We start from the raw sequence: 27977 nt of genomic DNA on the forward strand, positions 1-27977 counted from the left end.
GATGTAGGAGTCTAATTTACTTCTGACTTTTCCAGAGTGCCTTAGGAGATCTCTGGGAAGTGGCAAAAGAACAGACTGAAGATCATTATTATTTAGTGATATGTTTTCTCCTCAAAATGATCGAGACCGAGATTAAATTTTATGAGCAACTTAGATTGTAACCTAAAAAATACTTGGTGCTGAATTATGTTTTCAAATAACATTAAAGCTTTAGAATTTGGATGAACTACAAGGAAAGTCAAATTGTAATTTTTGACATATTTTCTAGAAAAAAAATATGTCATCATAGAGCAAAGTACAGTTAGGCCAGCAAAATCTTTGTTTTGTGAAACTTTAGAAGTACATATTTGCATGTAATTGATGAAGAAATAGAATTGAGTTGTAAATGAAGCAATTCCAATCTGGTTTGTAGTTCATTGAAATCAGAAGTCATATACTCAGATGCCTTCATGAGCCAAATGTGAAGACTCAAGATGGTAGATAATGTGTGAATTAGAAAATACCAAGCCCTGCCTAAATGCATTAAAATTTAATGTTTAAAAATCCTAAAACCCACAAGCAAGTATGTCTGGAGGGGCAATTTGTGGACTCTCCTCTAAATTTTCTTTTAACAAATATATCTTCATCAGACCCTTTACATAACAAATATATCACCCATCAGACTGTGTGAGAACCTTGAGGAAATTGTCCATGTAGGGATATACGTCACTCAAGGTCACCCAACAAGCCAGGCTGGTAAAGCCCAGGACAGCAGACTCTCTGTCTCCAGGAGCAATCATTAGACCCTACTTCCCCTTCCACAGCTATGGAGGACACTACTGCCTGATGGGGTGACACTGCCTGCCACTGTAGCACTTAAGAGTCTTCAGTGTTTTAACAAACCACAATGTGTTTGGAGGTTTTCCCTGCTTCCTGGTGCCAGTATCTCAATACCACATCCATTGCCCCAGCCCTCTCTCGTTGTATCTTTCCCTCTGAAAGCTACAACTCTCTTATTTTTTTTTACTACTCTTTATTTGATCCAACTTATACATGGCCCCATTGCCTTTATACTCACAAAAAGGTAGAATTTCAGCTTGTCTGGAATATGTCCTGGCCTTCACAAGGACCAGAGTTAGAGACACCCAACAGAAAGTTGTAATAAAAGAAGATGTCACAGAAATAAAAAAAGCAAAAGACTGCTTGAAGTCAATAGCGGGCTGCACTAAGTGTCTGTGCTTGTTAACTATTGTAATCTCAAGGTTAAACCGTTCATTTTTGTTCATAATAAGAGCTGTCACTTAGCTCTTTCTCTGGACCAGGCACTCTCCCTAGTTGTTTTTCACATTATCATAATTGTAACAGCACCAATACTATCATTCCCCGCTTTATTGCTCAGGCATCAAATTTAGAGAATTAAGTACTGTGACCATGGTTACACCCTAATAAGTGGGAAGCCAGGACTTAAACCCAGGTCTAGCAGACTTCACAGCCTCTTTCCTTAATCTCTTCTCTCCTAGCTGCACTGATTCCACCTTGTATTGGTGAATAACAACACTGATCCCCCTACACCTACCCCTACACATGTACAGTATGGCGGTGGGACAACAAGTTTGGCCTTTGCAAAGAAGGTCTTGCTTTGTATAGCCTGGAAAATGTAATGTAAAAGTGAGGGAAGGAAGTGTAAATATAGTGAAATTTTCTTATGGCCTGAAATTGCACTTTCAGAAGACAGGACTGTTAGACTTGCTTTATCTTCTTTATTCCAAGGCCATAAATAAGGAAATCAACAAGAGAGGCAAAACCATGTCTTCTTTTGCTACAGGCTTAGAATCCTGAAAGTCAGCCAGCTCTGACACTGAGTCTGTGATTTAATTAAACATCTCGAAGGCTCTCCAACAGCTTGACATCAGGCCAGCTTCATATTCTTGGAAAGGGAAACAGCAAAAGGAGCTTATCTGTTTTAAAGTTCACTTATTGAGTTCAGCTGTCATGGCCACAGCATACCATTTGCCTTATAACGTTTCAGGATTCATAGCAACTCATTTACCTAGGGCTTAGCCACCTGATAGCTTCACCTGTCCCTATTTCCTGAACACAAAATCTAAACTGGTGGTTTGACAATGAGTAACTGAGACAGAACTAGAAAAATCTAGAGCCTCTGCTCAACCCATCAAAAATGAGAATTAAGAAGTAAGCAAACCAGGCTTCCAACCAGTTGAAATAAATACCACAGAGCAAATGCATAAGACAAAGGCTCTACATCTACTCATGAAGCACCTACTCAGAACCTATTTGCTCTTACTTCACACATACTTCTTTTTTTTGAGACCGAGTCTTGCTCTGTCGCCCAGGCTGCTGTGCAGTGGCATCATGATGACTCACAGCATCCTCCGCCACCTGGGTTTAAGCGATTCCCCTGCCTCAGCCTCCTGAGTAGCTGGGACTACAGGCGTGCACCACCAGCCAATTTTTTTTTTTTTTGTATTTTAGTAGAGATGAGGTTTCACCATCTCTACTAAATCAAGGCCAGGATGGTCTTGATTTCCTGACCTCGTGATCTGCCCGCCTCGGCCTCCTAAAATGCTGGGATTACAGGTATGAGCCACTGCACCTGGCCACTTCACACATATTTCCAAATATAAAGGAGAGAAACAGACTTTGAGAAGAAACAAGAAGGAAAAAGAAGGACAGCAATAGAGAAAACAGAAATTTTGAGTAAATCGAAAAGCTCCAAAAGCCCAGATATATGGGTTATTTAGTGCCAAAAACAGCCTATACACATCTCAATCTTTAAGAGCCTCACTGTATCATAGGACAATATTACATTCAAAATGATGATCCTGTGCACCGTACATAAAATAACTATGCTCAGAAGGCAAAAATTTGTCTATCAAACATTTTAGAAATATTTACATCCTAGTGGTTAAAAAAAAAACTTTTAGGAATTGAATAAACCATTGACCATCCAGAATATTTAGCTAAATCAAACAATATATATCCCCCTAGCTGATGTTTTATTGTTTTATTAGCCTCTGGTGTTTAGAATTTTTTTTTCACAGTTTTGTAAGTGACTTTTATGCTACAGTGCTTTGCATATAATGGCATGAACAATGGAAGTGTCAGGTTTCCAATGTGATGAATAAAACGAATAACTAGAATACAGGTCAAATTCTGTGACAACAAATACTGCTACCATAAAAGTCACTTAAGCATCCCTGTTATTTCTAAGCCCCTGTCGATTGTCCATTTATTTTAGGCAATAGTCATTCAACAAGATTGGAGCATAATAAAAAGAAACTGGACCCTCAGCACAAGTTGGGTGTGACACAGTTTAACCTCTAATAACAGATTCTCACTTGTATTTCTTCAGTTCATTGCCATAAGAAGAATAAACGTTATGTAGATATAATACCAATGTGAAAGCTTGTGGTTGGTTGTTTCTAAGAGAAGAAAGAATTTAAAAGCAAAGGACACATAAAGTCATGTGGCAATTCCTCACTGGGGAATTTGGTCTCCAGGGCCACTTTGACCTTAATCCATGTTGGAGCCGTCAACCAAAGAGTTGCTTGCATATAATAATGGTATAATGCATATACTAAGCCCTGAAATGAAGACATGATTCATTTCTCATGAATCATTGAGCGCTCTGGGGTAACCTGGCCCTGATCTGATGATGCTAAAATTTAAAAACCCAGACACATGAGACTAGAACTGTCTTTTCTCCCATCAGGCACTGCTTTCAACACTGCATGATTGTAAAAACATGTGCCATGTTGATTAAAGAGAGAGACGGTCTAAGTTAATGAGCTACATCCCATTTGGTATCCAGGCAAGGATTTTTCCATACCTATCCTTTTGCTGGTGGTAATGATGAGTTTTGTCACTTGCTATAACATTCTCTATCTGTCCATCTTCTTTTCTTTCACGTAAATATTTTTATGACTTCATTGCAACCAGAATTTTGTAATACTCTTAACAACAGAGGGGATTAAATCATGATTCACTTCTGAACAGTACAATCAGCAGTAAGAAGAGGAGGAGGGAGGGAGGGAGAGGAAATTGTCCACCTTTTCTCAATGATAATACCTGGCTCAGACCCCAAATTCACATCATACTTGAAGTTAATAAATTCTGGGCACTGCTCAGCTTGAGGAGGCAGGCATTGCTTCTTCATATTTCAGGGTGAGACAAGTGGTCTGTTGAAGCCTTGCCACTACAGGATACGTTCACCTCTGCTTGCTTTCCTTCCTAAGCCAGAGTGTAGTTAAACATTTATGTGTTCCAATCCAGGAGACCAAATTAAAAAGAGGTTAGCTACTTTGCCTGGTTCTTAAGAACATTGAGTCCAAGTATGGTTTTCTGGCTTGAGGGTGGCCATTTGCTGCCTCACTGTTTTTCTTAGGACATCTGGAGATCAGAGGGGTATTGATTGGAGGTAAATTTTCTGTATTTGGTTTCTCTCCACACATGATGAGACCTTTTAGACCCAGCTGGATGGCTATATCCTAGCATGAAATTCAGCTTCTAAGTAGGAAGAACAACGATAGAGGAACAAGACTGCTCTTTGACTTGGTGGCAACAGTGGCAATAGGGAGTGTCAGTAGGGTAGTTTTGGGTGGGAGGATGATAAACCACTAATAACAATAAAAATGGGTATTTCTCAACATTCAAGCCAATTTCCTATTTGATAACAGGTAGGTTCTGATCTGTTTTCCTAAAATTAATATTTTCCCTGGAAGATTCTGATCTGTCTGATCAAATAAAGGTATTCCTTCTGAGAGTATACCTAGCCCACTTGTGGCCAAACTATACCTGCCTGTTATGTATTCAAAACAAGCTTGCCTGTTAATCTCTTTCTCTTACCTCTATTCTGAGGACAACACGTGGAAGAAGAACTAGGGCACCTGGGGATCTGCTGTTGCATATGTTTAAGTGGTATAAGGAAGTCAGGATTCCTAGAATTGTCTGTCTTTTGCCATTTCTGGGACAAAGAGAAAATCCATCTGGAATGTTTATGCCCCTCTGAATAGCTAAGTCATGGGCTTGTTTGCTTTCAGTCACTGCCTTTAGGAAAAGACAATTTCACAATGACTTACTTTCTAATCACTGAAACAGCTTCATAAGAACATGCAAAACTGCTGTCTATCTTCAGGCCTGGCCCACTGTCAAATGTCAAACTTGCAGAGCAAATGAGACCTGGCCTAGTTCACAAGGCAGTCAGAAGTGATCCAGAGTTCAGGCTCCCCCTCCCTTTTATCCCTCCACCCTGCCTCCACTCCTCCGCCTCCTATTCTTCCGGCCTTTACATCTGGAAACCATGAGTCTCATGGATTCCAGGCACAAATTCTCAGATTTCAGATGTTTGGGAAATTTCTCAGCTTGGGTCATTCTTCAAGAGTAAGAGATTCAGTTTGGGAGAAAAAAACAGCTGAGACCCTTCCACAGAAGAGAAAATAAATAAGGTGTGGTGTGTATCCACCCTCTTTCCCACTTAGTTCCAAAACCACACACAATGTCTAACTTCAAACAGAGTATTTAGATCCCCCCTGGGAAGGAACAGAATGGAAAAACAATCTCCACTCATAAAAACACTTTTCTCCCTTCTACGATATAAACACAACTGGCATCAGATAATATGATTTAATTGATTTTGTGTGTGTAATGGGGGAAGGGAAGAGTCTCTAGAGGGTAGACCTAAGAGTAATGGAATGAAAAGTAAAATTTAGACTGAATTGTTGGGAGGAAACTGTTAACATTATGAACCACTTGACCCTAGTGTTGCATCTTCACAAAAAAGAACAATGTGCCGTCTTCCGTCTTTGGAAAATGGAACAAGCTTGTTCTTGATACGAGGTTTCAGAAGCAGACAGACTTAGTTTTAGTACTGGCTTTGTCCTTTACTAACTCAGTGATTAAATAAGCAGACGGCCTACAGGGCTCAGCACAGTGCCTGACACATAGTAAGCACTTAAAAATGGTAGCTTATGACCGTTGTGCTGGACTCCTGTTAGGAATTCAGTAGGTGGAGACACCCTCATGTTGCCCTCACTGAGCTGCTCTGACCCATAGATGCTCCCTACAGCTGTTTTCATAGCCCTCTGTACCACATCCCCATGTTGCAATGTTTCATATCAACGGTGAGTACCTCAAAGTACTGTATGTGTTTACTTGTTCCTGTGGTTGATGTCTGTAACTCTGAAGGTTGTATTATTTGCTTGCTACTATATTACTAATGATGACAAAGTTGCCTGGCAGAGTAGATGTTCAAAAAATATTTAGGGACTTAAACTGAAGGACATCCTGATAGTGTCCATATCCAGAGGTACTACAGATATTATATCTTGATGCAGAAAACTGAAAGATGCCGTTAGCTACATCTACCCTAGAATGAGTGTCCAGAGCAAGTGGCACCACCAAAAGGCACCTTTTTTTCCCACAAGGAGGAGGAAGAGAGTTGAAAAACCTCACTCCCAACCCTGCTCTGTCACTAACAAGTTGCACAGCATTTGGCCAATCATCTTCTCTCTCTCCAGGCTCCTAAAATGAGAGGTAGGGTCAGAGAATCAGAGAAAATCTCTGTTCTCTTCCACCTCTAACACTGTAAGATCTTAGCAAAGTAAAAAGGAACAATGGTAATGGGAAAATTGTTTCTCTAAGAGTCCCAAGTCATCTTTTTTCTCTCCGTGTGTGTTAGCACATGTGTGTGTCTGTGGGTGTGTATGCATGTGTGTGGAGGCTGTACCAGGAAAACTGGATCCCTATGTAGACTTTGTGGAGAGCAGCACTGCTCCCAATGTGCACAAACCATGTGATATGGTTTGCCTCTCTGTCCCCACCCAAGCTCATGTTGAAATGTAATCCCAATGCTGGAGGCAAGGCCTGGTGGGAGGTGGTTGGATCATGGGGGAGGTTTCTCATGGCTTAACAACATCCATTCTTTGCTGTTGTCGTGATAGTGAGTTCTTGTGAGATCTGATTGTTTAAAAGCATGTGGCACCTCTCCCTGACCTTCCTTCTGCTCTGACCATGTGATGTGCTCACTCTGCCTTTGCCTTCCACCATGATTGTATGTTTACTGAAGCCTCCCCAGAACCAGAGCAGATGCCAGCATCATGCTTCTATGCAGCCTGCAGAACTGTGCACCAATTAAACCTTTTTTCTTTATAAATTACGCGGCCTCAGGTGTTTCTTTATACCAGCCAGAGAACAGACTGATATATCATGAAAAAAATGTACCACAGTCAAGTAAACTGGGAAGCAAAACAGTGGGCCAAAGTTAAATAGATTTCTTCCCCATAGAATTTCTGGGGGCTTTTAGTATGTTCACGTGCATTGTAGAGCTTCCATGTAACAACTATCTGGTTTTCTGGCAGTTCTGTGTAACAATTTTAGGAAACACTGATTTAGAGATGAGTTTAACTCTTCCTGAGTTAACTACTGAGAGAACAAAGGCCCAAAGAGATTAAAGAATTTGCTTAAGGTCACCTGGCTATTGGGAAACCTGAGTTCTTATCCACATTTGGCCACTGCATCCCAGAAGAGAATGTCTGTTTCTTGACTTAAGAGTCTACATTAGAACATTCTAGGCGACCCCTCAAGGTTTCTCCCTTGACTCTAAAGTGAAACGTTTGATAGGCTGCAGTTCTGTCTCAGGACTTGCACAGACATTAATGTTCAGCACCATGCAAGCTTCTTTGTCAGTGTGGTGCCATCTGTAACATGGGCTGCAACTCTGACAAGCTGTGGTTCTCTCTCTCTCTCTCTCTCTCATTCTTCTTTCCTCCCTCCCTCCTGGTTCTCTTTTCCAGGTTACATTCCAGGCTCACTATTGTCATAGTCTTGGAGTGATGGTAAAGAATAAAGACAGCACTGACCTGCTTAAGATCTCTACCACATGGCTACTCTGAGCCCCAGGGTGTTCAGGTGCTCAGAAGCCTGGTGCATGGGAAGCCTCTTGACCCAAATGAATGGTGACCAGGAAACTGAGGTGGAAGGCCACTAAAGGTGGCAGTTTGTCTCTGGCCTCTAATAGAGTTCACCATGAACCATTCTCAAATGCCTTCCCTGGCACGTTAGCCTGAGGCCTCAGAGGAACTCTCCGGTGCCTTGTGGGGGTACTAGTGTGTGACAGGCAGCAACCTGGGAGTGGGAGGTGTAAGAGTAGGCATGTGTGCGCACAACACCACAGGGAAATATGGGCATATCAGGAAGAATAATGACTTGGCACCCCTCCAAACTGCTATTTTTTAGATATTATGTCAACATTTATTTAGAGAGGATGGAGGCAGGTGTGGGGTAGGGAGCTGGAGTCTGTGACCCCACCTGCTCACCACCCTCACAGAAACAAAAGCCCAGGCCCTCTTTTTAGCAGACCATTTAGGGAACATCTGTTGTTATTCCAGCCTAACGTTTTTGGGGTCTCACCCCACCCACTTCCCAGTGGGTTTCAGATTATTTCTTCCAATCCCATATAGTTATACCCCTGAAAGGAGTTCTTGGAAGTTCACTTTTGTCCATCTCATTATTTAGGTTTTTGTAGCACCACAACCCCCTCCCCCTGCAAACTGGTCATATGGGGTGTGTGTGTGTGTGTGTGTGTGTGTGAGAGAGAGATCAGGCTGGTGATTTAGTGAGGAGCCTACTCCACATCTATAAAGTATGCATGACACCAAGATCACAGCACTCGCCATGTGGTCGCCGGCTGTCTCGTACAGAGTTCATGACCTTCCAAGTAAGAAGAGACACAAGAGTGGTATTTTCTTAAGAGATTATTAGACCCACCAGAATGTAACAAGAGCATTTGGCAATGGTAAAGAATAAATATCCCCACATACTGGGACAGCTCTCCTTCCTCTATCTCCTCCTCATCCCTTTCCTCAGCTTCCTCCTAGTGTTGGCCCTAGTGTTGCATCTTCACAAAAAAGAATGATACTGCTTCTCTCCCAGGAATAAAAGAGCCTCATCCAGAAAACTCATGGACAACAAATATGCCTGGAAAAAGCTATTACCTGATTGGGTCCCAATTCTCACTGTGATGTTTCACACCTATCAAGCGACTTTGTTTTTAGGAATGCACAACCCAAGAATGGCCTTGAACTGGACCAACCCAACATCTTACTTCACAATACTCAGCCTGACGTGACAGAACACCAAGACAACCAGTTAATATAACTGGGAAAAAAAAATCAGTTCAATTGTCTGGCAGAAGTTAGGTATAACTGTTGATTGAATTATGCATTTTAAAAAGAGGTTGCGTAGGTACAGCAGAAATGAAATCCTTTTACGACCTTGAACTTGGGTCTTTATATCAACATAAAACTCAAAGATTTGTTAATGAAGACACAATATTCCCAACGAAAACATTTCCAATAAAATGCTTCTAGTTAGTTTCTTTTCCCAGGTGAAGTGGCCAACTTCAGTAAGCCCAGTGGCTACCTTTTGCCCAAGCTCTGTCTTCTTGAAACAGAGGTATGTTCTCTTTGAGTGAAATAATTGGAGCATGGACTTCTAGATCAGAATGCCTGGGCCTGGCATTTTAAACAAGTAACATATATGCCCTGTACTTCAATTTCCTCATCTCTAAAAGAGGAATCATAACAGAACTTACCACACTGGGTGGATGAGAGGATCAAATAAGATAATGGATGAAAAGTGCTTAAAACAGTGCATGGCACATAGTAAGTCATCAAGAAATAAAAGAGTTATCAATATTAGCATCATTGTAACTTGACTGGTGTAGTAATAAAACCAATTTTTTGATGGGAAATTTGGTGGTATCCAACCCCATTTTTAGACATCTCCCTGAAAGAAATATGACATAGGTATAAAGCTTTTTGCATAAAAATGATCATGTAGCATTACTTTTAAGGGCAAAAATATGGTAATGACTTCAATATTCATAATCAGGGGATGGGCTAAATGTCTAAGAATCTGTCCATGTAGAAGAACACTCTCCAGAAAATCAAGGGTAGGTTTATCTCTGCTGACTCAGCCCAGCCAACTGTGCTTCCGAAAATCATTTGAGGCCTCCAAGTTCAGATTGGCAATCACAGCTTTCCTTCCTGCAATCATGGAACATTCTCTAGGAGGCTAATCAGGATGATTTTGTTTTACTGGGAAGAGTGGATTTGTGTCACTCAAGCCAAACTCTAAGAGGCACAAGCCCTAATGAGGAAGCGATCAAGAAACATGGTTGAACACCCTGGTTCCCAGTGTAACCCCATCTCGTAACTGTTACTGCAAGTCATGGGGCCAGTATGTCAAATGAGTTAAAACCTTAAGTTTTGGACTTTGATAACCTTCTTAGAGGTTTCTACTGTTGAGAAGAAAAGGTCATCTGCTAGGCCATGTTCAAGCAGAGAAAAGTGGAATTTTTCCCATCCATTGTGACTCCCCAGTCCCAATCCTTTAGGATTTGTTTACCTATTCATATTAACCAAAAACCCTGAGTTGGAAGTGGGACCAAGCCCCTTATCACTTTACCACTCCCTAACATCACTTCTGCTATGTCAGATTTCTACCAGACAGGAGCACTAATCAAGATCCCTTTCCCCAAAACAAAAGCTTTGCCTCCTTGAGGCTCTTGTTTTGTTTGGGTCCTTCTTGCTATCCCTGACTTGCGCTGTGCTTCCTTTTCCTTGGGCTCCATTTCATTCCAGTATCAGGAAAGAAGAGGAGAAAGTACAGACCACAAGAAGGAAAAGCAGTGTAATTCTGGGTGCTTTATATACCCACAGACGACAACGACTCCTATTGTAATATCCTGCATCATGTGTATCCTTGAAAGCTCCATCGTGCCCTTGACCCTTCCTAGTCCCTGTTCCTTGTCTTGGAGCAATAGAATGAAAAAGCTGAAGGCCGGGTGCGGTGGCTTACACCTGTAATCCCAGCACTTTGGGAGGCTGAGGCAGGTGGATCACTTGAGGCCAGGAGTTGGAGACCAGCCTGACCAACATGGTGAAACCCTGTCTCTACTAAAAATGCAAAAGTAGCTGGACGTGGTGGCTTATGCCTATAATCCCAGCTACTGGGTAGGCCGAGGCACGAGAATCGCTTGAAACCGGGAGGCAAAGATTGCAGTGAGCCTAGTAGAGCACATCACTGCCCTCCAGCCTGGGCGACAGAGTGAGACTCTTTCTCAAAAAAAAAAAAAGAAAAAAGCTGAGGCGAACGCCTCTGCGCCCCCTAGAGGTTAGAGAGTGCAACCAACAATGAGTATGAACACGTGGAAAAGCTCAGTGCTAGCCTGCAAGCTGTTAGCAATGAAGAGTGAGCTTGTAGGACAGGCGGATCCAAGCCCCAACCGCCCTGAAGGGAGATTATAATTCCCAGTTCCTCCTCAAGAACTTCTCCATTGTAAGTCAAATCCCACTTTTCCTGCTCCCATATTGGGACCTAGATATAAAGAGAGACAAAACCAAATCTTTGGCGTCTCAGTCCTTTGCTTCTGTAAACGAAATTTCCCCATTAAGAATTGGAGACTGTGTTACCCCGTGCAGTGCCAGACCAGGCCAGCAGGGGTCTGACATTAGTTGCTTTTAACCTGCAATGACTGGCTCTCCACGGTGGTGGCTGGGTGAGTGAACTTGAAGCGAGGAGCTAACAGCCACGGCTGGAGAAAGCAGGTATAAATAGTGCATCCATTTTTGTAGTAAGACTATAAACAGCCCAGCCCCCAGGCTATCGATTTTCTTTATCCACAATGAAGTGCTTGGTTTAATACACTTTTCATGTTTACTCTGAAAATGCATTCATAAAGAGAGCTACCTTAATCCAGGATCTTGGAACCATCCAGATTTCTGTCTGAAGCAATTCACTAAGTACTGTTTGGTCTCTAAAGAAGATGGCATGAGGACTAAAGGTGATATAATAAAAATGACCATGTCTCAAAAAGCAAATGTCTCCAACTTAGAGAAGCCATACTTTAAAAAACAAAATAAACCATGAGTTTAGTATTTCTGGATCATTCTTAAGGTTGGTATTTGAAACTGTAAGCTCAAATATTTACATTGTCGAATATATTTTTATTGTGGCTATTAATTACATCAATGATTAAATACGTAAGAAAACTAGTGTGCTTTCCAGTTTTCAGTCTTTTTACATACATTACCTCTTGGTCCTTTAATAAAAGAAAAAATTATTAGTCTCATTTTATAGCCAATGAAATTGAGGCTCACAGAGGTAAAGAATGTTGCCTGAGATAACACCACTAGTAGTAGCAGAGCTGGTAATTTTCCACGCCAAATGCAGCAATTAAATTAAAGTCCATGGGCATTAAAAGACATTTACATGTGCAAACATTTATATAATGCAACCTTATGATGAATGGTTTTTCAGCAACTAACCTGAGTTACTTATTAATATCTATTTATATCTTGTTGCTATGATAGAATAATCATACTGTAATTTCTTTAAATTATGGAATGCGTGCTTTTCATGAAGTGCACATTCCTTCACTTCATATAGCCCTGTTCTATGTTTGGCTCTTTGATGAGATGGCAGGAAATGGCAAGAATCCAATCTACCCAGACTCAAAAACTTCTTATCTTCAACAGGCCACTCTTTCAGAGGAAACGAAACTGTTTTAATCACATAACAACCTGAAGAGCTAGGTACTATTATTTTTCTAGATGAAAGAAGAGGCATAGAGAGGCTAACTTGCCCGAGTGCAACAACTATAAAGTGCAAGGGCTGATTTCTACCCGGCTAGACTGACCCCCTACCAAGGCCACAATCACTACAGCACCGAGGGCAAAGACCCTCCAGATGGCACAGAAGAGGTAACGGGACAGACTATAATTTCCCCTAGAAGAGTCTAACGTGGTTGTGAGAGTTAAATAAAAAGGGCTGTGTTGTTACACCTTGGAGAATAGGGAGAAGCGTTACAGGTGTTTAAAAGTCAAACGCAATATGGATTTAAAGGACTTTAGAGGCAACATTATGATTTTGATACCAATCACTCTTGAGCTGCTCAGCTTGTCTCAGAATCTCCATTTTCTCCCCTCCCTTTTGTTTAGAGGTTTAATGACCTCAGATACTAATAAGGAAACTCACCTTGAGCTTGCCTGTCTGTAACCACCAGCACGCCAGAGCCAGTTGTGGCAATCCGCCCAATCCCTACAGCATAAGTTTCCTACTATGTGCAGGCATTTTGCAGGCTGCCTCTACAACAGGCACTTCAGGCTGCCTAATGAGTGGGTGTCTTCTCCCTCTTCTTGCAGTATTGGGTGCAGGGATTCGCCCTCCTAGGGACCTCTAGAAACTGGCTCCGCCTACCAGCTCCAGGGGTCAACTTAATTGGTGTAAAGGAATTCTCACCCTCTTGGTCATGAGTGGTTCAGAAATAAGCATGTGACCTGCAGGGACTTCTGGGAAGTTTCCCCATGCCTACAAAAGCCTGCCGCAGGGCACTGCCTCTCTCCTTTACCCAGATGGTGCCTCCATTTGTTCCTGTGGTTTGAGGAAGAAGCTAACCTGGGGCTGCGGAGCAGAAAGTGATCCAGCTTGAGGCAGACTCACTACGAATTATGCCCGAAGCTCTAAGACCCTGTGGTCCTCACAGCAACCCCACTAAGGAAGCCTTGTTAAGGCCCTTTTGCAGATAAGGAAACTGAGGCCAAGGGAGATAGAGAGTAAATAACCAAACCCAGAGATGTCTGCCTCCAAAACCTGGGCTACCCTTCAGCTCACTGATCTGTCCACTTGTCCAGAGCAGGGAAAGTCAGAGCAGGACCCCTTTGATCTGGGGAAACCAGTGGACTCCTCCACCTCAGACATACCTTCTGCTTCCCTCCTCACCTTTCTTTAGTCAATTCCCTCTGCTCACTGTCCCCTTTCACTGTCCCCCTCCAATCCTTGACATCCTTTCCATCCTCCACAGCCCACCTCTGAGTTGAATTCCCCTTCTGTCCACGAAACACACTAGATCTGCAGCCTATACCAAGCTTTCAACTGAACTTCAGACCTCATCATTTGTGCCCTAGGTTTGGCAATTGCCAAGTTCATGTCATTCCTGGGAGTTTTAATTTATCCACATTTTACTCTTGTTATTGACCATTAAGTCTTTTGGGGACCTATTTCTGGCTTGTATATCTGCATATCTTAAGGAATCAGGTCTGACACCAGAAGCCACTTCTTCCCTGCCGGGAGCCACATTCTGCGTTCCTTTGTTCTCCTTGTTCTCTGTGAGCCAAACTAGGCGCTTCCCATTGGTTTTACAAACTAGATTTTTGCTCAGGCCATTTTCTTCTGCCTGGAATGCTTGCCCATCCTTTATGTCCACCCAGAGTTATGTTCATTTTTGTGTGTGCCTTATCTCCTTGAATGACCTGGAGACTTCATGAGGGAAAGACCTTAGTCAGTCTTATCCTGATATCCTCACAGCACCTGACACAGTGCCTGGCCCATAGGAGACATTCCACAGATGTTTGTGGAATGAGTTTTCCTTTGATATGAGAAGACTGCAGCTAGTGAACTCTCAGGACCAAGAAAAAACTCTTTCTTGGAACTGGATCTCCCAACGAGGTAGTACTTTACAGTTGGTGGGATCTCACACTATTTTAAACTATTTAAATGACTATCAGTTTCTCTCATATATTTTAAATAAGACTTTAATTTTGGTGCATGTCCATAGGCAGTGTTGCAAAGCCGAGCATTTTATAATCAGTAACACTGATAAATGTGTGGCAGCTCCATCACCCCCACTGCACACACACACAGTCTCAGACAAGGCTCAGGGAGCCTCCCGCTCCCTGTATCTTCCGGCCTAATTACAGCCACAGACTGGGTTGTGGGTGGAGGATTCTGGTAGATAATTGAAATCCACAGACACCTGTATTGTACTTGACAGCTTTGACCTTCTCTCTTGATCAGGTTAATAAGTCAGAAATATAAGACACTGAAATTTGTCCCCCTCTCCTGGCTTTTACTCCAGCCAGCCAATAGTGCAAAGTCAAGTACCGTATACTCTCAAAAGACACAGAAAGATGGAACAAAGCTCACATCCACCCACCTCCACCCTTCTCAGCTCCTGGGTTATAATGATCCTAATAATAATTTGAAATGATCCATATTTAAGAAAACTCACCTGGGAAGACAGTGTTGCCTCATGGTTAAAAGCACAGGCACTAGAAGCAAGCAGACCTGAGGATAAGTACAGATTCTGTCCCCAACTGGGGACACTTGAGGAGGTTCCTGAGCCTCTGAAAGCACTGGTTTCCTCATCTATAAAACCCTGCCTTACAAGAGTTTGGACCACTGTTGTAAATGTAAAGATGCTCCATAAACAGTAGCTCTTAGTATCTATACAGACTCTGGCCCCCTGGAATATCATTTTGCAAACAGGGCAGGTATGGAGACCACCCTCTCCACTCTTGCCTGCCCAATCCTAAGGCAGACAGAGAAACAACACAGAAAATTTATCCCTACCTTTGGCTCTTTCCCTTTGCCCCTCCAGGGGTTCACTGCCTGTACTGCACACCCGCTCAGTGGCGCTCATGGTCCTCACTCAAGGCACTCTAGAGGATCTTCTTAGCATATAGGCTTTGGAGACGGATTGCACGATTTTGAATTCCAGCTACATCCAGGACATCCATTTACCCCAGCTTGACCTGAACTGCCTAATTTTAGCACCAAAGCCCTTGGTCCGGGGCAGAGCAGGACATTTGGGCCTCCTCACTCCATGCCATCATAGGCTGTAATCCTGGATAATCTGACCTCTTAATACCTTGGTGATTTGAGCAACTCTAAAATCATCCTTGGTCACTGGAATGGAAGAATCGAGCACTTGGGGCATCCTGTTCCAGAGACTTGGCCAACATTCAGATTCTACCCTGACCTAGTATGTGCACCAAAGGACCTGTCCCTACGATCCCTAAGCCCTCACTCTCAGGCTGGCCTGCCCTTGAGAAGCTATCAGCTGCCTAGTCTCGGGGTCATATTTTCCCTTCGGGTGGGAGGTAACCTTGTCATGACCACAACTAAGGCATGCTCTCAGCTGACACCCTCACCTGTGTTGGAGTCGCCATTAAATCTTGACTCTCCCCAAGCCATCATGAACCCAAGGACAAAGGAAACCAGTGGGGTCGAAGGAAATGGGAAGTGTTCTCCCTGAGGGACCAAGTGTAGACTGGAGGTGAGGGGAAGGTGAACAGAAATGGAGCAGCTGCTTCTCTTTAATGAGAGCAGGGCTGTTGTCTTCCCCAGGAGTGCATCAACAGCACTAATGAACCTGAAAATCAATTCTTGTTGCTGTGCAGGGGGTTCAGCCAGGTCAGCTGGCAGCTCTGGGGTTATGACTCCACACCCTACAGGGAGCTTTCCTGCCACCCGTCCAGAGTGACATTGACATGAGAGGCAGCCACCACCTGCAGTACCTAGTGACTTCTGCCAGAGTGGCTTTCTGCTATTATTGCTGAGCACTTTACAGTTTGCTTGGTGTTTGGAATTTTGAAACAATCCTTCAAGGTAGACAGTATCAATATTTCCACTTTCCAAATGAAAACAAAAAAAATCTAGGCCAGGAAGTCAAAGGGAATTTTCTTCTTTTGACTAATGGAAGAAATATCTCACAGTTGGTGTAAAGGTAGGAATTGAGGCCGGGCACAGTGACTCATGCCTGGAATCCCAGCATTTTGGGAGGCCAAGGTGGGTGGATCACTTGAGGTTAGGAGTTCGAGACCACCCTGTCCAATATGGCAAAATCCAGTCTCTACTAAAAATACAAAACTTAGCCGGGCGTGGTGGCACATGCCTGTAATCCCAGCTACTCAGTGGCTGAGGCAGGAGAATTACTTGAACCCTGGAGGCAGAGGCTGCAGTGAGCCGAGATCACACCACTGCACTCAAGCCTGGGCAGCAGAGTGATACTTTGACTCAAAAAATAATAATAGTAAGTAAAGGTAGTGATTGAGAGTAATCTTCCATCTTGGAGTCCTGTCAGAAAAATGATTCTGAGCAAATGCCTCCAATGTACATGCATAATTTATTTATAAATTGTAGCCATGACTATTATATTAATAGGTTAAGTATATTATGAAACATGCAAATAAATAATAAGGAATGAGACTATACATATAAATAGAAGGTCCAATACTTGCTTCTTCTGCACTTTGGAGACACAGTCCAAATGCCTACTGGAGCCAAGCAGGCAACATATGTAAGTAAACTGGGCTGAGTGTAAAAGAACCAGCAGTCCAGGCAGGATGAGAAGTGGCAACTGATTCTCAGCCTCAGAACTCAAGACAATAAAGAGCAGCAGGGACTGTGGCAGAAATGAGAACAAATACCCCATCTAAAGGGAGCTGCTATTATTCAGTTTCAGCCAATTATTGCCATATAAGAAGGTAGGTCCAGGGTTTCTGACCTTCCAATTTTTTCAGTAAAAGTCAGATATCTATATGTTTTGTAAAAATTGTACAATTTTTATGGCATTGGCCACTGACTTTACTTTTTTTAACAAAATTCCTGAGGTCCAAGTGGGTCAAAATCGGCTTGCAGTCTTCCAAAGGACAACGATTAGAGTAAAGGAAGGAGCTTGCTTGGCCTTTGTAGCTAGACGGTCTTGATTTTGCATCCTGTTTCTACCTTTAACAAGTATTTTAACCTCTCTGTGTTTCAGTTTTTAGGCCAATAAAATGGAAAGAATAGGCTTCTGGAGGGTTAGTGATGATGTACATGAAGCATTTAACACAGTTTCCGGCACATAGCGGAAGTTCAATAAATGATACCTATTGTTAGTGGGGACCGCCCACAACTCGACCCTGCTGACTGCTGACCCAGTTCTCTTTCCATTATGAAGAGGCTTAGAAAATTCACATCCCTGGCACTCAATTTCCAATTCTGCACTTTGCAGAATTCATTCTGCTACAGAAAGGCAGGTCTTTCCCACCCTGGTCTTATCATTCCCAAGAAGAATCCAGAAGCCAGAGGAATGAGGAGGCTATCACCCTAGCAGGCTGGTATGGCAGGTGCTATGAAACAAGGGGAGCCAGTTGATCTGAGCTCTAGTCCAGGCTTTGCCACTAACAAGCCGTGTGAGCTTGGACAAGTAACTGAATTACTATGGGCCTCTGTTTGCCATTAAAACTAAGCACAGTAATATTCACCTAAAAGAGTAATCATGAGAAAGTCAAATTATACATTGTGCCGGGTTTCCTCCATCTACGTTCCCACACCTGCCACTCTCCCGACTTGTACAGGAAAAAAGCACCTGTACAAGTGCTTTCTCCATGCTCACACTTAACACAGAGCACTTCTGGGACCAAATATTGGAGGGAGAGGGTTGTCTCACACCAAGTATTCATAATTCCCCACTTCTTGGTGGACACCAACTGGGTGCCCTATAATTTAACTCAATTATGACACTATCTACCTGGAGATAACATCAAAATCCTACAGGTTAAGGGCTTGGTCCTATGAGATTACCTGATTGCAAGTTCAGGTGTCACCCATGCTTCTGACTCATTGACTATACATCAGAGCTTCCCATGACCCCTCAGTTTCAACCATTTGGGCTAGAACAGCTCACAGAACTTAGGAAAACAGTTCACTCATTCAATTCCTAACTTATTATAAAAGGATACAACTCAGGTACGAATGGGAGAGATGCATAGAGCAGTGAGTGGGGAGTGGGAGGAGCTTCCATGCTATCTTCCAGGTGCCGCCCTCCCAGCACCTCCACGTGTATGCCTTCCAGGGAGCTCTCCAAACCTCATCCTTTGCTATTTTTATGGAGCTTCATTACATAGGCATGATTGATTAAATCATTGACCATTGGTGATCAAGTCAGTCTTCAGACCCTCTGTCCTCCCAGAGGAGATTGGGGTTGGTCGGAGAAGGCTTGAAATTTTAAAAGTTACCTCATTAACATAAACTCAGGTGTGGCTGAAAGGGGCTTATTATGAATAACACAAGACACTCCACCTTTACTACTATCACTTAGGAGACTCCAAAAGTTTTAGGAGCTCTGTGCTTGAGAATGAGGACCAAGACCAAATATATATATACGTGTGTGTGTGTGTGTGTGTGTGTGTGTGTGTGTATTTATTTATTTATTATGAGTCACAATATCACACCACTTTTCTCCCCCTAGCTTTGTGCCCTGGAGTTTGATCTCAATGGGCTGCATCAATAAGGCCCTTCCCCTCTGGTTTCCAGTAGGGTTCAGCACTGAGATGCATCAACAGGTGACCAGTGGATGGAAAGAAAGAGAGATGGCAGAATTTATTGCCCCAGCTTATGGCAGTGACTAGAAGCTATGCTCCTCTCAGTCTCCTATAAAGCAGCCCATTCCTACAGCTTCAGTTCCAGATCTCCATTCAGCTGTAGCCATAGATCCAGATGCAGCTATCACTCTCTTTTTCTTTGAGGATCCCCTTCCTCCCCAACCCTTTCAGCCCAAGGGTGGTAGCAGCTCCCCAGTCTGTGTAGCCCCAGGACTTCACCACCCTTTATTGGTTTCCATTAACCCTGCTACAGCTTTGTAATCAGTCTCTTACTAAACTCGCCCCCATTACCCTGATTGTGCCATCTGTTTACTGCAGGACCCTGACCCTGTCTCATAGAGCATATGTTTGTTTGTTTTTTTTACCTTGGAATCTGGGACCTGGAAGCCACTCAAGCAGTGTTGTTGGAATTTGAGAGTATAAGCCTTTCTGCTTCATCCTTAGGTTGTCGGAGAATCCAGTTAACCTGAACCCTCATCTCCAGAGTGGCCCAGTCCAAATATGTTGATGAGACACACATTCATTCACAAATGTTTGTCATGTACCTCTAACATACCAGGTCCTGCACTAGGTCTTGAAAATCCAGCTGCGATCAAGCAAACATTTGTGTCTTAGTGGAACTTACAGTCTTATGGGATGATGTGGAAAACGTTCCCAGAGAGACAACCTCTTTACAGGCCATTAGGAGGCCAGCTGACAGGCCAGAGTTCCCATGGCCATGAGGACCCAAGGATGCTCCCTGGGGACTATGTGTACTTATTGTTTGCAACCAACCCTGTAGACTGGCTAACCTAACACCTGTCCAGAGCTCCTAGCCACCAGTTATGTGGCCATGAGGCACACTTCTAGCTAATGAGACATAAGCATGAATCTTCAGGTTGGGGCTATCAGCAAAGCCCTTGCTTCCCTTATAAATTAGGACAGACTCTGCTGGTGTTAACCTTCATTCTCTTTTTGTCCTTTCCCTTTACCTGCTTAGAACAAAGATGTGATGCCTGGAGGTACAGTGACCATGAGACAACGAGCCAATACTCCAGGCCTGGCAAAGCAGGAAAAGGAAATCGCTTGGGGCCGTATAGCATCATTGAGCTGCTGCATTTGTATAAAATAAATAAACCCCTTTCTGTTTAAGCCACATGGGGGTAAGCGGTCTGTTATGTACATTCAAGAGAATTCATATCTGGAGGGAACCTTTGGATTGTCTGTTCCAACTTACTGCCATGTATATGATGAAAATGAGGCAAAGAGAGGGAAGGAACTTGCCCCAAATCACACAGCCCAACTAGTGCTTCCATCTCCCAGCCATCCCGAGTCCTCACTCATAAGCTCCTACAACTCATGCAAGGACTGAGCTCTGTGTGTTTCAGCTGTTTGCTAGTTAACAGGTCCTTTGGAAAGAGCTAATTTCACTCAGTCCTGCATGGTCCCCTCAAAAAAATAAAAGCCTAGTTGCTGCTCAAGCACAACCCCATTGAGCCTCTAGTAGGTCTAGTCTGGCCGACCCTGCACTGGGTGATTTCCAGAGCTGTGAAGAAGCACCTTGTGCCACCCAGAGCATTTATGAGAAAAATAGAGGCTCTCTGAGGCCTCTTGACATGGACTTTTTGTGGACTGTGTTTAAGTCCATTGCTAAAGCTATCTTTTGAAGTACCACTCCAAAAGTATTCTCGATTGCAGGCAGAGATCTGGTTCTGTCCCTTACCCCAAGTAGTCCGCTCTCTCCTTCCCCACCTCCATCTGCCACCATGCATATGCACATGCGTGCACACGAGCGTGAGTGCGCGCACACACACACACACGCGCGCCACATGCTGGAGATTTTACTGTGAGTTACTGCTTTAGGAAGTAATTACTCTCTTCCTGAGAATGCTGAAAGAGGGGGAAAAGCCATAGAAAAAGAGTCTCTGGAATCCCAAAAATAGGCTCATCAGCTTTATCAGAAGCTGCAATGGACTGAATGTTTATGTCTCTCTAAAACTGATATGTTGAAATTCTAATCCCCACTATCATGGTATGAGGAAGTGGGGCTTTGGGTATGTGATTAGCTCATGAGGATGGAGCCCTCATGAATGGGATTAGTGCCCTTACGAAGGAGGCCCTGGACAGCTCCCTTACCTCTTCTGGCAACTATCTATGGACCAGGAAGCAAGCCTTCGCCAGACATGGAATCTGCCAGTGCCTTGATCTAGGACTTTCCAGCCTCCAGAACTTTGAGAACTAAATTTCTGTTGTTCTTAAGCCACCCAGTCCAGGATACTTTGTTACAGTGGCCCAAATGGACTAAGACAGGGAATTCCTGCATGCCAAGAGTACCATATGTTGCAACCTGCTGACTTTCCCCCAGGACATTCTGCATATTCATTGAGAAGCCTGTAGTCACTGCTGTAGGATAAATTCAGAATTCTCAGCAGCTAACAACGCCCACCTCTCAGCTTTTTCCCTAGGTCCATCTTCTGCACTGCAGTCTGATGAGGGCTGCTGAGGGAAGACAGGAACCCACCACTCCACACACTCATGGTTTTGAGCAGGAGTTAGCTGATTCTGGAGCTGGAAATGCTCAGCTCAAGAGATGCAGATAAAGAGAAATTTCTTGCTCTTCTGGCTGTTCTAGAGCCCTGCTCTTGGGATGATGGGACTCAGGAGCCCCGTGGCATGGCTTTCTCCAGGGTACCAAACTGTCAACATCATCATCACTACCACTACTACCAATGATGATGGTACCTAACATGTAGACTGATATGCAAATGGCCCCGATTCCCCTTCCCTCTTTTATCCACACCATTTCCAATGTGTCCCTGCAGTTCTTCTTCTCATCCACACCATTTCCAATGTGTCTCTGCAGTTCTTCTCATCCAGCATTTGGCTGTTTCCCCACAGTTTGCATCTGGATGAACTTGTGACTTGCTTTGGCCATTTGAACACGTCAGAAGTGACATGGGGCCAGTTCTAAGCTTAGGCCTCAAGAGGCCACACTCTCCCTTGGGACCCTGCCACCAACATGTGAGTAAACCCAGGTTAGCCTGTTGTATGAGGAATGACACGTGACTCATTTACCCCCTTGTTCCAGTTGACAGCCTACCAGTCTCCAAACATGTGAGTGAGGCCATCCTAGACAGGGAGCTCCCAGCCAACCTGCCCACTGACCACTGACACAACAAAATCAGTCAAGCCTGGCAGCAGAGCTTCCAGGCTAACACGTAAACTCATGAGCAATAATAATAAACGATTCTTAAGCCAACGAGTTGGGGGGTTGGCCTACATGGTCATTTTTTGACCATTAACTATAGGCCAAGCTCTATACCAAGAGCTTTTCACAGAGTGCTTCATTAAATTCATACAACAGCTTCACGAAGTAGAAATTATTATCTTCCTTCTCTAGAAGAAACTGATATTTTAAAAAATTAAATAGCTTGCCTTCAGTCACACAGTAAGAAGTGGATCTAGATTTGAAGCCAAGCATTCTGACTCTACAACTATATTAGAATCTCCTTTCTTCCACGAGTTTTTTTTTTTTTTTTTTCAATTTCATAGACTGGTTTGGCTCCAAAATTTTAGAACTTTTTCTTTTTAGATTCTTGTCATAGTACCTACAGCAGGGGTTTCCAGTGCCCAGGCCATAGACCAGTACTGGTGCATGACAGGAGGTGAGTGGCGAGAAAGCATTGCCTCCTGAGTTCACCTCCCGTTAGATCAGTGATGGCATTAAATTCTCATAAGAGTGTGAACCCTGTGATGAACTGTACCTGCGAGGGATCTAGGCTGCATGCTCCTTTTGAGAATCTAACTAATGCCTAATGATCTAAGGTGGAACAGTTTCATCCTGAGACTATCCCTCAATGCCACCCCATCTGTGAAAAAACTGTCTTCCATGAAAGTGGTCCCTGGTGCCAAAAAGGTAGGGGACCTCTGACCTATAGTCTCTTTGGGGTCAGGGCATGAGTCATTTGGGCCCATGTGTGAATGCACATTCTGAATAAGTCTGACCATCACATCCGCTCTAATTCCTCTCTTTCCTACATGTAATCCATCAGCAAATCCTGTCAGCTCTGCCTTCAAAATCCATCTGAACTCTTGTCACTTCTCATCACCTCCATTGCAACCAGTCTAGTCCAACCCACCATCCCCTTTGACCCGCTTGATTGAAGCAGGCTTCTAACTGATCTCCCTGACTTTATTCTTCCCCACAACAATCTTCTTCTCCTATCAGCTAGAGTGCATTTGAAAATTAAAGTCAGTTTATGGCAATCTACTATGTAATTGTAGATTGCCATAATCTGACTTTAATTTTAACGTTAACCCTTTAACGATTTCCCAGAACACTTAGAATAGAATCTCAAATCACTACCACATCTCTAAGGTTTCATGATCTGGGCCCTGGCTATTTCTACAACTTTATCTCCCTCCTCCTTCCTCCTTGCTCACCACTGTCTGGTCATGCTGGTCTCCTGGATCCTCTTATGCAAAGCATGCTTCTGCATTTGGGACTTTGCATTACTTCCTCTACCTAGAATGTTCTCTGCCCTCAAATATCTACAAAACCTTACTCTTACTTTGTCAACCCAAATACTACCTCCGTAGTGTTCTCTCTTCTTACCATACTTTATTTGTATTTGGAACACCTACTATTACCTACCATTATGTCATTCATATTTTCTTATTGTTCAATTTCTTTTTTCCTTACTCTGTCTCCCAGGCTGGAGTGCAGAGTGCAGTGGTGGTGCCATCTCAGCTCCCTACAACCTCTGCCTCCCAGGTTCAACACTTCCGGGGTTCAAGCAATTCTCCTGCCTCAGCCTCCCGAGTAGCTGGGACCAAAGGCACCTACCACCATTCCTGGCGAATTTTTGTATTTTTAGTAGAGACAGGGTTTCACCATGTTGGCAGGCTGGTCTCAAACTCCTGAGTTCAGGCAATCTCTCCCAAGTTGTCATCAACTGATCCCAAGTGCAAGAACCTAGAAACTTGCAAGCACTTCTGCACATGTGGCCTCTTTCTTATCTGCAACTGACAGCTTCAAGCAAGGATGCACCTCAGGACTTTAACAGTGAAACTAGTATGCAAATAGATCCTTTTGTTGTGGGTAAATAAATTCAGATCATTTGAGTACAGAAAAATGGCTCCTTGCAATCCTGAGTTGATCCACTTCTTTGGCCCTGGTGGCAGTTTCTGGAATTGCAGGCAAGTAAGAGGGAGTGGGAAGTAAAGGGAAACATTTTGTTTATTCAACAATTATTTCCACTAGGCACCTTGGCGGGTACATGTAGTCTCAGCTCTTTGGGAGGCCGAGGTGGGCTGGTCACTTGAGGTCAGGAGTTCAAGACCAGCCTGGCCAACATGGCAAAACCCTGTCTCTACTAAAAATACAAAATTAGCTGGGCATAGTGGCATGCATCTGTAATTTCAGCTACTCAAGAGGCTGAGGCAGGAGAATCACTTGAACCCGGATGCAGAGGTTGCAGCGAGCCGAGATGGCACCCACACCACCGCACTCGGGCTTGGTGACAGAGTGGGACTATATCTCAAAAAAAAAAAAAAAAAAAAAGCATTTATTTCACTAGACTGAAGACATGGCTGCCTCCCCTTTGGGAAATCAAACCCCAGTCTCTAGCAAAATAGGATCTAGCAGTACCACTGTCCAGGGTGTTGCCGATACCTTCTCTGACCTGGTCTGTAGAATGCATTTGGCAGGGAGCATCTATTTGAATACTCACAACAGACCTGTTGGAGAGATGTCTATCCCGTTATTAACAAGGAAACCAGGGGCCAGGCGCGGTGGCTCAAGCCTGTAATCCCAGCACTTTGGGAGGCCGAGGCGGGTGGATCACGAGGTCAACAGATCGAAACCATCCTGGTCAACACGGTGAAACCCCGTCTCTACTAAAAATTACAAAAAATTAGCTGGGCATGGTGGCGCGTGCCTGTAATCCCAGCTACTCAGGAGGCTGAGGCAGGAGAATTGCCTGAACCCAGGGGGCGGAGGTTGCGGTGAGCCAAGATCACACCATTGCACTCCAGCCTGGGTAACGAGAGCGAAACTCTGCCTCAAAAAAAAAAAAAAAGAAAGAAAAAAAGGAAACCAGGATGTGAAGTATTCTTAGGGCTGAAATGGGAAAGAATCGGAACCTAGGTCAGGCTGATTTTCAACCCTGTGATCTTCCTTGTACTGACCAGAAGGATAAACTTTGCAAATTCAACTCATTGCGTACCGCATCGAACTTCCCAAGTCTCTGAAATTTGAACTTTCCTGCCAGTTATAATCTCGTTAATTCAACAGCCTTTATTGATTGCCTCCTGCATGCCAGGAACTGTGCTTTGCCTAGTGGCTTCCAGAGAATGACAAGTGAACAATGATAATGACATAATTTATGTGGCAAAAATGCAACTCCTAAGGAGTGCCTCTCTCAAATTGAGTTACTTTTTCACTATTGAATAAATTGTAATTTGAAAGGCTAGTAAAAGTGCCCTCTTTTGGTGAGCCAAGCCAATCAATATGTGCCATTTTAAATGCTTCATTATGCTTTTCTCCTATTCAGGCAGACTGGAGAAAAAGCAAGCATTTGAGGGCTGAGATTACTGGGTTAGGTTTCTTAACAGAGTGAGGTTTTTTTTCCTGAGTGATTTGTTTCTGAAGAACAGGCAGCCTAGGGCAGCAGGCTAAGTGGACGGCTTTTCTGTTTCCTGGACCCCCACCCCCGCCGGGGCTTGCCTGTCCGCTGGTCATGGGGACAGGGTGAGGGGGATAGGAAACAGCCTCTGCCAAAATCTTCTCAAAGACACAGACACTTAGGCCTCGGGGGGCGCATCCTGACAGCTGCCATCAATAGTGATCAGCCACAAAGCAGATTCTAGAACAGTAGGTACTTGTTATAGAATATACATCATCACATACAAAACCTGGGAACTTTGGCTCTAAAATCTTCAAAGGGGTTATTCCTGCCTTGCAGGATTATGAGTGGGTGTTTTTTTTCCTGTTGTATCTCTGCAATGCCTCATTTTTCTTCTATAGATCTGTATCACCTATAATCAACAGGTGTCACTGGTCTGCTTCACCCTACTTTCACTCTCCCATTCCCACTACCCTTTCTAGCCCCTCCTATTCCCTTTTCAGAGTGTGTGTGTGTGTTTAATCCTCTCTCCCCACCTTACAGAGATGAGGAAAATCTTCTCTCTGCCCTCCCACTTCCAACCACTTCACAGCCTCACTAAGGATGCAGGAGGTCCAGGAACCTAAAAGCAGTTTCTCCTGTCCTTAGCCGTATGCCTGTCAAGCAGCTTCCCCCAGCTGTTTCCCTTGGAAAGCAACTGCCCATGGGCCCAAGCGAGGAGAATGGCAGAAGCAAGGATGGTACAGGATCAAAAGGCCACAAATCTGTCCAGCACAATTTCCTTTTCCTGAGCTCCAGGAAGGACCAGGCTAAGTCCAGTGACCTGGGCCACAGATCTATAGTGTGACCTTCGAGGCACAGAGATATTTGGGGACTTGCCAGTTCCCTTGCTTGTCAAGTGGAAAGAATAATGCCTTCTGCCTCACAGGTGTGTAAGGAGGGTCAGAGGAAATTATGACTACAAACACGTTCCAAAGGTCGAAAGCCCTGCAAAATGAATCACCAAGCCCCAGAAAGCCTTTCTCCTCAATTTCTTTCCCATCTGTCTTCTCCTCTCCACTCCCCCGATTCTCCCTCTTCGTGGCCTTCGCACCCCTGCCTTGCACTCAGGGCCTCCCTGTCTTCTCTCTTTCCTGATCTCAGCTCCAGCTCCACACTTAGGCCCAGTCATCTCTGTAAAACCCACTACTCAGCAATACACATACCTCTACAAAACCTCCAGTGACAATCCTTTACCAAGACAAAAAGCAGAATCCTCGGCCGGGTGGGGACGGACAGAATTATAAGTATGACCACATGACTCCCATTCTTGTATATATAATATGCTTTCTTTTGAGTGTGGGTGGAACCTATTAATAGGTTGAGCTGTCACTTCCATCACTATGTTATACAGCAAAAGGGAGATTCTCTAGGTGAGTCTAATTTAATCAAACAAGCCCTTTAAAAATATAGAGTGTTCTTCAGCTGGTGGCAGAAGAGGAATTCAGAAATTAGAAGCATGAGAAACATTCAACAACAGCCAGCCAGGAAATGCGAATCTACAAACCACAAGAAACTGAATTAGGCCAGCAACCGGGATGAGCTTGGAAGCCAATTTTCCCCACAGAGCCTCCAGATAAGAGCCCAGTCTGGCAACACCTTAATTTCGACCTGTGAGACCCTAAAGAGAAATCCAAATGCTCCTGCCTGGACTTTTGACCTACAGAACTATGACATAATAAATGGGTGTCATTTTAAGCTTCTAAATTCGTGGCAACAGAAAATGAATACACCTGCTATTTCAAAGCCTTAAGAATTCTCATCCAGTCGACTTCTCCAATCCCACTCAGAAATAGAAGCTCTGGAGTGATTTTGGGGTTCTCATCTGGCCTCTACCACTTGCTGGCAAATTATGTGACATCTATGTTTTTCCATTACTTCATCTATATATTTAGGATAATTCTAGAATGTTCCTCATGAGACTGTTCAGAGGATTAAGTGAGATAATACGGCAAAGTCTTCAGTATAGTATCCAACATAAAATAAATGCTGGATAAATCTTTTTTCTTCGTAGTATTATCTTATCTGCAGATGTTCCCCTTAAGTTGAATGGGTTTATTTATAAACTCAGGAAAATACACTCTTGTGCTTGGCTCACTTCATGGCCACGGCCAGGCAAGCCTTCAGC

At 43.7% G+C, this 27977-nt stretch overlaps 1 long non-coding RNA gene across 1 annotated transcript in view; it reads right to left on the minus strand.

The window, feature by feature from the left end:
* The window catches only part of LOC118145483 (uncharacterized), a 196318-nt gene that overhangs the window by 88465 nt on the left and 79876 nt on the right, over positions 1–27977 (minus strand). The window lies entirely within an intron of this gene.

The sequence above is a fragment of the Callithrix jacchus genome, chromosome 10 (assembly GCF_049354715.1).
Source record: "Callithrix jacchus isolate 240 chromosome 10, calJac240_pri, whole genome shotgun sequence".
Lineage (NCBI taxonomy): Eukaryota > Metazoa > Chordata > Mammalia > Primates > Cebidae > Callithrix > Callithrix jacchus.